The sequence below is a fragment of the Chelonoidis abingdonii genome, chromosome 2 (assembly GCF_003597395.2).
Source record: "Chelonoidis abingdonii isolate Lonesome George chromosome 2, CheloAbing_2.0, whole genome shotgun sequence".
Lineage (NCBI taxonomy): Eukaryota > Metazoa > Chordata > Testudines > Testudinidae > Chelonoidis > Chelonoidis abingdonii.
In genome coordinates, this window is record NC_133770.1 from 210,607,190 (window position 1) to 210,620,103 (window position 12,914).

General features: G+C 39.4%; 1 protein-coding gene across 9 annotated transcripts in view; it reads right to left on the reverse strand.

Moving 5' to 3' along the window:
• PTPRM (protein tyrosine phosphatase receptor type M) overlaps nucleotides 1-12,914 on the reverse strand; it is a 766,944-nt gene that overhangs the window by 320,367 nt on the left and 433,663 nt on the right. The window lies entirely within an intron of this gene.

The following is a 12,914-nucleotide window of genomic DNA, read 5'->3' on the forward strand; positions in this document are numbered from 1 at the left end:
GTATCTTTGATAAAGAAAACAAGAGAAGATACAATACAAGACAGATAAAAAGAGAGAGTATAACAAAAACCTTTAAATATGTTTAAATGAAAAGATGAAAATTGAGAAACAAATGTTAATAAAGAACCTCCATGATGTCAAATTGCTTTTACAGAATTTAAAAGTATGTTAGTTAATACATTCACTTTCTTATATTTGTGCTAGCACTTTTAAAGTAAGAAAGACATTGAAAAGTAAAGCAAATATATAAAGCAGAAGGTAAATTTAAAGGGAAACTTTCCAGTAAATGACAAACTTCTTCCCAAGGAGAGTTTTTGTACAGAAAAATATTGATTTTTAAAAGTAATTTCTTTATTCGTCTCTCTTTTTTTCAATCAGTTAGACAGAATGCAATTAATCAACAAGCAATCCGGTTAGGACCCGAAGCAAATACTTCTAGTTCTTGCAAATATGCTATAGTTTCTTTAATGATCACAAAGAGTCAAGGCTCTGGTTTTATATTTCATCCAAAAGATGGTAAATCAAGCAGCACAAGATACCACTTTAGGACACTTGTTCCGTAAAGATTCAGAGGGCAAACTTATGAAACCTGAGTCTCACACACACCTGGGTTTTCCCTTGGGTCTCCAAACCAACATCTGGACAAGAGCAACTTTCTGATCAGATAAGATCATAGCCCAGGGATATATGGCTGCATGCAAAGCGGAGGAAGACTAGCTGCTACCTGATCAAAGAATACTGCTTAGAGAATCAACAGTCTCTCCACTCACACTGGCACAAACAATGAGAGATTGGGATGGGAAATGAATCCAAATTTCCATCACAGAACAGCACTATGATGGCCTGCACTTGGCCTGCATTTGCAGTGAATTAACTATGTATGTAAAACACGTCATTAGTGGAGCTATTACACATATTTAGCAATAATCTTTTTTTTCATATTGGAGCCCTCAATGAGATTAAAGCCAATGTCTAGCTTTATCTATTGCTTCACTAGTTCAATGCTCAGAAGAGTTTTAATGAGCTAGAAACCTCATATACATGAACAAATTAATATGCATCTTCCCTCTCTTATGTTTATTAATCAACATGTTTTCACCAAGAATGTTCTAAACACTTTCCTCAAAATTTCATCACTTTTACCTGTTAATAAGATCCCTGCATGCTAAATATATTTTTTCAAAGATATTATTCATCTCTCTCAACTCCTTCAAGAAAAGGTGTTAAGATATTGCATGCTCTCTGTATAACCTACAAAGATCTTAATGTTTTTTCCTTCATAATTTTTATTGCTGTGAAAAAATAGATAACCCCTGCTTCCTTTAAATCTTTCAGATATTCATTTATTAATTGCTGATGAACTACATAGCCTTGACTAGCTTTGCAGAATATTTTTTAATGTAGTCAGCCAATAAGTTTCACATTGCATTTGTCAACTGGCAACCAGACACCAGAATGAATTTAACTAAATAATACATTACCCCACATCCAGTGACTAGACTCATTGGGCTAAATCCTCAGTTGGTGTAACCTGGTCTGACTCCATTCACTTCACTAAGGTCATTTACTCCAGCTGTGAATTTGGACCATTGGGTTTAAGTTTTGTATGCTACCACATTAAGACTAGTGAGAAATAACCTCCCTTCACCCCCCAAAAATCAGTCTGGATAAGCCCCCAACAGTTTGAACATTTTCCTAAACTTTTATGTCTACACAATTTAGTCAGAAATCTCCTGAGAAAAGGTGCTCTTCTCTTAATTCCTATCTCAGTTTCCAGCATTTTGATTCAGATTGAGCTGGGAATACTGAAAGAACAGCATTTCTTCTGACATTTTGGAACTTCCACTGCTATTTGTGGATGGAAGCAACTAAGTGTACACAATAGGTATGAGAAACTAGAAGAAAATGCTGATTAGAACTTTTTGAACTCCAAAGGAAACTAGGGTTTGATTTCACTTTGTGTTTTAACCAAAAAGTCAGGTCAATTTTTTCATTGTTAACTAAAATGTGGACCAGTATACAGTGGTCAAAGGAAACAGCTAGTCTATCAAAAGATCCAAAATAGCTTAGCACCAACAGGTAAGTGCTAAGCTAATCTGAAAGTGCCCTACCTCGTATATACCTAAAGTAACATTTTAATTTATATGGTACTAACACCTAAAGCACAGCACATAGCTTCTAATAATGTGGAAGTGTGTTCACTTTATCCTTTGGATATCTGAAGTGAAATATATTCAGGGTACTAGGAGAATGACTGATGCACCCTGGTGCAGTAACCCAAGAGGAATCAGGGTATGAATTCTGCTGCTATTTTGTAAAACAGAGATTCAACTTAACTAAGATTTTATGATAATCATATCTTGTTTTAGTTTTCAATGGGATTTTTACATTCACTCTTTCTGATGGGTCAATTCCCAACTTTAAATGAAGTGAAACAGCACGAATTAGAAATTCAGTAGTGACATTTGCTTTTGTGCTCTTGAGAGCTGCATTGATGATCCCTGCAGTACATGAAGGCCATTGTCCTAGAACTACACTGTATTGCATAAAATGACAACTTCATAATTCACAGTGCTAATCAGAATTCAAACCACATTTCTTAGACTAGAAGACAAATACATTATTTCCAACATAAGGTTTACATGCCATTACTATAGTTTTATATGCAACATATAAATCTCATAGGATTAGGTAATAGGGTAATAAATTATAATTTCACAAATAGAAGACTAGAACTAATTGCTAAACATTTGTTTTCTTTGCACTTGGTAAAACTCTTCTTGTGGAAATTACAAAGCTAGACCCTTCTACTCACACTGCAGCTCCCTGGACAAACTGACATTATGTTGTTTCTCAGTATTCTGGCTATTATGATAGGCCCCATTGGCATGAATCATGAGGCAATCTGGGGCAATCTGGGTCTACTGACTCATGATAAGAGAGTAGGATTGCTTCCCTAAGGAGTCCCATGACTGTCTGTCATGCCTGAAGTTTAGTCAGGTAGTTCTTATAAATTCCCCTGACGGTGCCTGCAGCATTTTTCATACTGCTCTCTTTCTGCCACTTTCAGCTGGGTATCAAGCAGTGAAGTCTGACAGTTACAGCTCTGACCTGAGGGACCAGCAAGCCCAGTTCTAGCCCCTGGCACTGTAGCATCCCATTTAATCAATGATCCTAGCATCTTCTACATTCAGCAGCGTTTTCCTGAGAATATGGAGCAGAAACTGACTGATAGGAGCAATTTCCATTGCAGGTTCAATTCACTTCTCATTTCTCTGGAATTTCAAACTTTACCTCCTATTACACCAACAGCACTTTGTCTGGCTCTACTGAAAAGAAGGACAGGAGACTCTTGATATGGATTTAATCAGGACATAACTTTATTATTAGATGTCTGGGACTACCCAGCAGTTAAAAGTGTACATTGCAGGCAACTCCACATTCATTCAATAGCTGTCCAGGGGTTTCCACTAGCCCTCCCTTCATTTTTCATCCGGGTACCCCAGCCATTCCTTGGCTGGGACCTTACCATCGACCCCCCCCACCATCCTTGTAGAAGATTTAAGGTGGGCTATAAGAAAGGGGTGGTTGGTTCCCTGCCATACCATTCATAGAAGCCTCAACACCCTCCCTTCTGTTCTGTTCCTTTAATCAGCACCTTCTTTATAAGTTCTTTCCCAGGCCATTTACATGGTCACTGGATGCCTTCTCCATGGAGTACCTGCACGGACGTCTGCCCCACACTTACAAGGTGAGAGTATCCAAGAGTTTGGACCAACCCTGAATGTCTACACTGAAATTAAGTGACCTCTTTACCCAAGCACCGCAAGCCTGACCCAGCTGGCACTGGGCAGCTGTGGGTTTTTATTGCAGTGTAGACATACCCTTAATGTCTCTGTCCCTCAGTTCCGTACCTGTAATGGGGAGGGGGGGGGGAATAAAGCTTCCCTGGGTGCCAGAGGGTGCTTGGCATAATTTTATGAATCTTTGTATGGCACTCAAATACTAGAATTCGGGGGGCGGGGAGGGGGGGAGGGAGAAGTGATAAGCAGAGAGACACCTTGGTCTTGAATTGATCCTGAAAGCTCCTGCTCACCGTGGCCCTGATCCAGGAATGCACTTAAGCAGGTGCTTAACTGTTCTAAGGGCTTGCTCTGCATCACTGAAGCCAATAGGATTTTGCCACTGATTTCAGTGAGATCAGGCTCTTTAGTCCTTTGTTGGATCAGGGCAACACTGTAGCCGTGAAGATGGTTGCTAAGTAGAGATGGAGATTTCAGAATTCTCTTCAGAACGAATAAAGTTAAATAAAAAGATTAAAATAAACAGATACTACTAATAAAACTCATACTCTTAACCTTGCATACAAGGATACAATAGATAGGGGAATATGGTGTATCTCCTGTAACAATTGCTAAAATGCAGCAACTTCTTTCTTTCTTTCTTACAAAGTCTCAATTTTTATGAGTTTCAAACTCTGGTCAACCGCAAGGATTAAATTACTATGTACAATATTTTACCTTTCAATTCCTCTAATCTGCCTTTACTCTAATTTGTACATGCTTGAAAAGTATGCTGTTTGAAGCTGTTTACAAACCTGGGAAAATGGTTTCATGAAAGATCACATTCAACTGTGATGGACTGATTGTTATACTGTAATTATTCTTGCGTGTGTTCATCAACAAGACATTTTAAAAAGAGCTTTCCTCTGTTTAAAATAGTACATGATTTAACAGCTCTTAGATGAAACCTGGGTTTCCCCACCCTTTTAATCTGCCAAAGAAGCTCAGAGAATGCAGGATGAGAAATGATGTACCATGTCTTTAGCTGGTGTAAACTTGCATAGCTTTATTTAGTTCAATAGAAATACACCACTGTTACATGAGCTGAATATCTGGCCACAAGGTTCAATTCTGCAAACTCATGTGATTAGTACTTACAAAAGAAGGCAGTTAAGGATTTGCAGGATCTGGTCATTAATTTGGAAGAATTACTGTTATTTAATCACAGACATCCTATAAGAGGATTTTAATAGTATGGATAGGATGAGTGCTACCTTAAAGAGGTTAATTAGTGTCTTTTATTTTAAGAGATCAGGAACATGAAATGTAGTGTCAGTCTTCTTGGCAAATCACATTTTCCCTTTCTTTTACCTAGGACTATTTTGCCAAAATGTAAAGAACAAAATCTGACAATTCCTCTTTCAAACCTATTTTATCCCCTCTGTCTTCACCACTTAACCTTCAGCATGGTTTCTCCAGTTCCAAGGATTTCTGTTATTCCATCCCCTGTCACTGCTTCTCTGGAAAGTGTGGGCAAGGGATATTACACTGTCCTTCATCTCTATGACAGGACCATTCTTCAGTGTTCCCTGACGTGACTTTTAAAGCCTGCTAACAATGCTGAATCTCATATGGAGCAAAAAAGATGGATTGATTTAGCAAAATAAATAGCAGCGGTTACTTGTTTCTTTTTGTTATTCCACAGTATAGTAAAAACTGTTCCCAAATTCACCATTCCAGATAAAGTTTTGTGTTGACAGACACACCTCCCTGACACAGCAAATCATTCTGTGTTAGTGAACATATTTTATGACTTTTACCAATCCCGTTACTGTGGGCTGCTACATACCTGCCAAATCTCTAGCTGACCAGGGCTCTGTGGGAGCAGAGGCCAGCTCTTCCTGTCTGCCCATCCCACAGCTAATGAGGGCAGCCTTCACAACACTGCTGGTGATGTGGGGACTCTATGCTGGGAAGCCAGAGATCCCTGCAATATATTCCTACATCTGCCACCGAAATGATCTACAAATTTCACTTAGTTATACCCCTACTACACTGTATGATGTAACGAAATATGATTACTCCTAGTTCATATATAAGGAAACGGAGGCTCAGAGATACTAAATGATTTGCTCAAGGTCACAAAGCATGTGACCAGAACAAGGATTAGAAACCTCTCCCCATCAGAATTTAGCACCCCACGTAGGCTTCTTTCAGTATATACCCGGGACTGGCCAGTCCCAAAATCTGGGGATAGAAAGTGTGGCAAAATACAAACGTGTGGCTCAGCCAAACCAACTGAAAAAATAAGTAAAATTCATAAAACAAGAGTCAACTGGAATCTTCACTTATTATGCCTGAGAACTGACCTTTGAGATTTGAAAGAGCTTGAACAAAAAAGTTTAAAAAACATTTTATTATCACACGGTTCTGCAATTCTTTTCTCTATCTTGGATCAGAAGCATTAATCCAGACATACCACAAGGAGGACTCTTCCTGAAGTATGTTTAGCTTGGCCAGAAGCTGGAAGTCCAGGAAATCTGATGACAGAATCCTGGTCTCCCCAAGATGTCTAGCCATGTATAGAAGAAGGTCCATTCGATACACATAATAAGCATGCAAGCTTTTCAGATTGCACTTTACTGACAAACAGATGTTATATCTGAATGGAGCTATCTAATAATATACCACAAAAATTACTTGATACAGAGAAACATGAAAGAGTGAAAAAATCCCAGGAAGAAACAGCTTTTCTAACCTTTTTCATTTCACATCCTCCAATTCATGGCAGCACATACCCCTGAGGCATGTGTCGTCCAGGCTGAAATTCACAGTTGTAAAATATTGGTGTAATCATCAATAATTCCCTTTTAAAGTCAGCAGTATTTTCATATATGCTATTTCTTTTCAGTGTGTTCTTCCATCAGACATCTACTGATTTTGTTGAGGACTTTTTAGTCTATAGTAGAACTTAAATATGAACCAAGGCCAAGTGACTCTAATATTTATTTTGTTATTGCCATTTTATAGTGATTTTAGAGAGTGACTCATTTAAATTCTAATGTATTTTAATAAAGAATGAAAGAAAAACATCATTCAACATATTTTTCTCAAATTACCTCCATTGCTTGATTGCTCCTCTGCAACCAAAATCAGGTTTTAACTATGCATGATACAAACAAGATTACATTTTGAATCTGTAACAGAGAATTTAGCTGCTTGTTTAAAATGACATACCTAGCTATTCAGTAATCACTTTATAATAACCCCTTTCATTTCCAAATCTACTTAGACATCAGCCAGTAGTGAAGAGAATGCTGCAGTGGTTTTTACAAGTACACATTAGTTTTACATTTCATGACAAGCTAATTCTAGAGAGTTCGAATGACAGACAAGCATGTGCTCTTATGGTTTTCTCTCTTTTACTTGAAGGAAACAGGCGTCTTACTGATAAATGAAAAATAAAGGAGTACAGACATATACTTTTCACTTCACATGTATGTCAGTGACAATTTACTCCAAATGCACCCCTGGTGCCATGGTGACTATGCAAATCGACAAGAAATAAAAAGGCTCTGATAATTCTCTCTCAGCACAAATTAGGAAGAACTACTACAACACAGAGGTGACTCCACTGCTCAAGAACATACTTACATAGTATGACTGTCAAGTCTTCAGCAGAGATTTGGCTCAGGTAAACTGCCATAGACTCATTGAGATCAATGGTGCTATGTTGATTTAAACTAGCCAAGGATTTGCGGTCAACTCTGTTGACTGACAAATACTGATGCTGACCCTCTGGGTTAAGGCTTTTAGCAAAATGTGTAAGCAGCTAGAAATAAAGAAAACCATTCAAGTTATACTAGAGATAATGCAGGCCCTGAGTCCATAATTATGAAAGTCATTCACACCCTGCCACTGTGCACTCATTAGACACACATCTTTAAACTCACCACATGTTAAGGAATACTGAGAACACTCATGGGCCAACATACACTGTTTTATAAAGCTCATATTGCACCATCCACAGTGTACAGTGATATGGAAATTGCTCGCACATACTTACACTATTGGATGATATGGACACTAACAGTGTAAAATCAAGGTGCTATGCTAACACTCATTAACAGTAAAGTATGCACCTTGCATCTGAAGGTGAAAGATGTAATATTGCACCCCCAATTAAACAACAGAAAAACTTGATTTCAATAAATTATTACAGCAGTGATTGGTTTTTTTTGGGAGGGGGTGTTAAAATTTAAGGCATAACATTTCAGATTACTATGAAAATTGCCTGGAACAAATTATAAACACTGGTGTAAATGAATTTGGCTTTTGGCTGTGCAGAGGCACAGAGGTTGTTTATTATATTGTGCAAAAATAAATGAGAGAGGCTGTTTCATAGATCAGTCAGAAGATGATGTAGCAGGGTGTTCTAGCTATCACTGCAGTCTGTTGCTACCGACAAACTAAATTAATTCAGAGCTGTTATCCACAGCACTGTTAGTTAAATTGGGGATTTAAGACAGGACTTCATTGAACCTAAGTGACAGGACTGCTTGGTCATATAAATCTATGTAAAAGAGAAAATGCTACCAATTAATGCTACTCATATAGGACGAATATTTAAATTTTTTCTAATCTAATATGTGCAACCAACCTTAACCAAGAGATGTAGAATGAAATCAGCCTTGACAAATAACTCTCAAATGGATAAAACTGATAAATGAATAGGATTCTCTGGCTCAACCGATAGAAGAAACTTTTAGCTTTAAAATACATATGTCACAAGTGAACAGAACATTGTTTCTTTCCGTACTACGTAATGACATATGAACTTTTTTAAGCATCTAGATACAAGATAAAATGAAAGAGAATTACTGCAGGATTCAGAAAATGTGAGATTAAAAATAACTTTTCCATTCACTACACAGCAAAGGCTCTTTCCTCACAACTACTTACATTTTAAATTTATTTATTTTGGGGGGTAAGAGCTTATGAGACTCAGAGCCTTAAGATTCCCTTACACTTTACTCAGAGCCTTTTGCCTCCCCCACATCTCATCCTCTGGAAGGACTGGACTTGTCTAACTTCTGAAGCCTATAAACAAGGAGCATACATTTGCCAGAGGATTACTAGCTACAGAGTAATGAAAGGTGGTATCCTACCCCTCATCCCAAGACTACCACAAGAAAGACATTGTCTTTGGACTATGCTGAGCCCCTAACAAAACTGAGAGTAAGACTATGATCTGAAGTGTTGAACTCTGACTCCTCACTCAGGCCAGCTCATTTGATAAGAGTATTTTTTTTTTTTTTTTTGCATTTTTATATAAACAAAACATGTATTTTTGCTATTTTATCTGAAATATTTACAATGCTTAGGTTGCTTCAATTAACTGAAATTTAAAATAAAATTAACATGAACAGTAATTCCTTTTAAAACTATTTTTTAAAAATTTTCTTCCTTTGCCTTCTGTGTATCAGACTACTTCATATGAAAGAGAGCCCTTGTGGATCATTTCCCCCATCCCATTACTAGCGCAGCATTGCTGACTCCAAGGAGTCAAAAATCATGCATCAGGCCTTGAAAAATCATACTAGCTTTAAAATAATGAACTTTTAAAAATAATTACATTTTGGGTTTGGGGATTTTTTTGCCTTCTGGTGACTGAGCTTTTAAGGGGTCATGTTTTCAAGACCTTCTCCACAACCATGGTGGCTAGAAACTTTCTTCTTTAAAATAATGGAAGTTCAGATTCCCATATAATCACATCACTCTAGGGGTATTTCTACATTGCAATAAGAGACGCATGTCACTGCCAAAGCTGGCCTGGGTCAACTAACTCACACCTGCGGGCCTCAGGACTAAAAATTACAGTGTAGACATTCGGGCATGGACTGCAACCCAGGCTCTAACTCCCAGCGAGTGGGGTGGGTCTCAGAGCCTTGGCTCCAGTCTGACCCCAACCATCTATACTGCTATTTTTAGCTCTACACCCTGAGCCCTGCGAGTCTGAGTCAATTGACCAGGCTCTGAGACTCAGTGGCATGGGATTTTTATTGCAGTGTTGACTTACCCTAGGAGTTGGGACTTGAGGAAAAACACCAAAATACTACGACTCATGATAACATTGTGAAAGTTGGTAATATTAAAATAGCGTTCACAAAAGAATGTGAGGACAGATGAAAATAAGCTTGCTTTCATGTGATATGCATCACTAGTTAGGTAATGCCCTTCTTGTCCCGTATTCTCAGTCCTGAACCTGTGTTATTTCCTCCCTATTGGTGTAAGATTCATATTTATTAAGACCAAATGGTCCCCTGTTGCCTGAAACCTCCACTTCTCAAATCTCTACAGGTCACACTGCAGTTGGCTATGTCCTCTTGTGTGTTTTCTACCCTTCCAAATTTAGTGTTGTCAAATAAATTGAACAATGGTTGGATTTATTCTAGAACCACACCTGACAGAGAAAGACATGAAGCAGTAATGGAAGATTCAGAAAAGGGGGGTGGGGGTGAATGGGGATACACTCCGTTAAAAAAAAAAATTCCCTGGAAGCCTCAAAAGAGGAAAGAAGCCAGATCTGGGTTACAGTTAGCAGGAAGTTTAACAGCTTGAAGACTGACAGATGTTTTACCATTATGATAAAAGCAGCTCCAGGTTGACCACAAGCCCTACACAGTTTGGCGAAAGGGTGGAAAGGGAGACGTACACAGCCACCAAGGTTTGACTGGTGGAGTGGAGCTACTGGACTGTATATGAAAGCGGTTACATAATGCTGGCAACTGTCTGCTTGTATCATCAGTGACCCATGATCCAAAGTCCATTAAACTCTGTTTTTCTCAATTGAACTAAACTAATGGAAAGTAACTGCTATTCAGGAAAAGGCCGCTTATGAAGTAATACAAAAATGAACACTTCACAAAAGGGGCTATTTTTATATTGCTCTATTTTCAACTTATACATTGCTGACATCTGTTGCAAATGATTTTTTTTTCTTCTGCTAGAAGGTGTTTCTGACCACAGACTCTTCCTGCCTGCGTGGGATATACATGCAAGAATCATCCAGGTAAGAACTTCAAGATAATGGCTACAAATCTGTTCTGGAGTAAATCCAACCATTGTTGACATTTTACAGCATTTATTCATTAAGGCCTAGCATTCCTCTCAGAAACTGGAAGGACAATTTTGTAAATTAAGATACAATTTTGTAAATTAAGACTGGGAAACACAAGGCCTGATTCTTTCTCCCCAAACTATGCAGCAGCCCTGCCATATTTGGGAAATCACTTAATCAGTCAGTGCTTCAGTTTCCTTATCTGTAGAAAGGGGATAAAATCTACCTATGCTATAAGGGAACTGAGAGGTAAGTTAACATGTTTGTAAAGAGCACTGAAATCTTTAGATATAAGACAATATAGGTGTGCAAAATATAACACTTTAATATTTAATAAATATTATTTATTAATACTGAATAAACACACATTTATCTGAAATACAAATGCAGATCATGAGCTGCAACTGAGTAGTACATAGTGCAGACCAGCAGGGAGGTGGGCATAGGTGCTGTGTGGTGGCATCCAGTGAAGATCAAACCAATCTGAAGGCTGCTCTAAACTTTGCTGGTTGCCAGCAATCCCAAGAAGCCTTTCTGGCTGCTTCAGGTCATTGTGAGGGGTATCCTGCCTACATGCCCTTTTTATCCAGCAATAACCACAGCTCTGCAAGTAAGCACCCTGGCGGGCTGGGCCAGTTTGTCTACCTGCCACGTCTGCAGGTTCGGCCGATCGCTTCTCCCACTGGCCGCAGTTCAGCATCCCAGGCCAATGAGGGCTGTGGGAAGCTGCGGCCAGCACATCCCTCAGTCCACGCCAGTTGCTGCTGAATGGGGCAAGTCAGTAACCAAATGGATGCAATGCATTGGTCAGCTGTAGCGATTGAGGGGAGTGGTCTGTTGACACCTCAGCCAACATCAAACTGATGTTTTGAGGTAAATGGTTGCGATGTAACCTGATGGGTCTCTGGATTTCTCTCTCTGAGACTCATAAGAACATAAGAATGGCCATACTGGGTGAGACCAAAGGTCCATCTAGCCCAGTATCCTATCTTTTGAGAGTGGCCAATGCCAGGTGCTTCAGAAGGAATGAACAGAACAGGTAATCATCAAGTGATCCATCCCTTGTCACCCATTCCCAGATTCTGGCAAACAGAGGCTAGGGACACCATCCCTGCCCATCCTTGCTAATGGCCATTGATGACCTATCCCCCATGAACTTATTTAGTTCTTTTTTGAACCCTGGTATAGTCTAGTCATAGAAATGCTGGGCTGGTAATTGCTAAGTACAGGATTTATGTTGAGGTTGTGGACTAAACTTTCTCTTTCGTTCAAGAGTACAAATCCCTAATGAGTGGAGAGTGGCCCTGGAATCTTTAAGGATATGGAGGGACGCATCAGTCTTTATGGCGAATAGTTTTGATGCCTTTGAACAGAAGGTTTTCTATAGCAGTCTGCACTTCCTTAGGGAAACCAGATAGTGCAATCAAGACGCTCACCGCATAACCACCACAGTGGAGATGGAGGGGGAGGGGGTGCTGTGTCGGTTGCATTCAGGGCTGACTGGAGCACTATTTTGAGAGTTCTCTTTAGTGCCAGAACTCTTGTGGTGCCAACCGACCTAGTGCTGATAATGGTATGGAGGGAGTCAGGGATCTTGCCCATACTGAGCACTCCAGTGCTGAGTGGCTCACTATTAATGGTGCCAAAGTTATCCTTCGTACCTACAGCATCTTCCAATGTGCTCCCTGCTCCTGTCCTTATCCATGGGCACCCATCAGGTTTTTAGGTGCATCAGTGGTACCTGGCGCTCCAGACCCTTGTGAGCTGAGTACCATGCTTGGACGGTCTCGGTTCTGATGGTATTGACGATACTGAACATGACAGCAATATTTTTTGGCTAGCTTGGGGCTCACTCTGGGGACTCATAGCTCTTTTTTAGAAGCCTTTACATGAAGGGTCTGTGACTAAATTTCTTTGACCCACAGTCCCTGGATATCCAGGGCCGTGGAGAAGATTCGCACCTTCTGAGTGATTCCTGGCACAGATCCGCAGAAGGGCTGCCTCCATCAGCA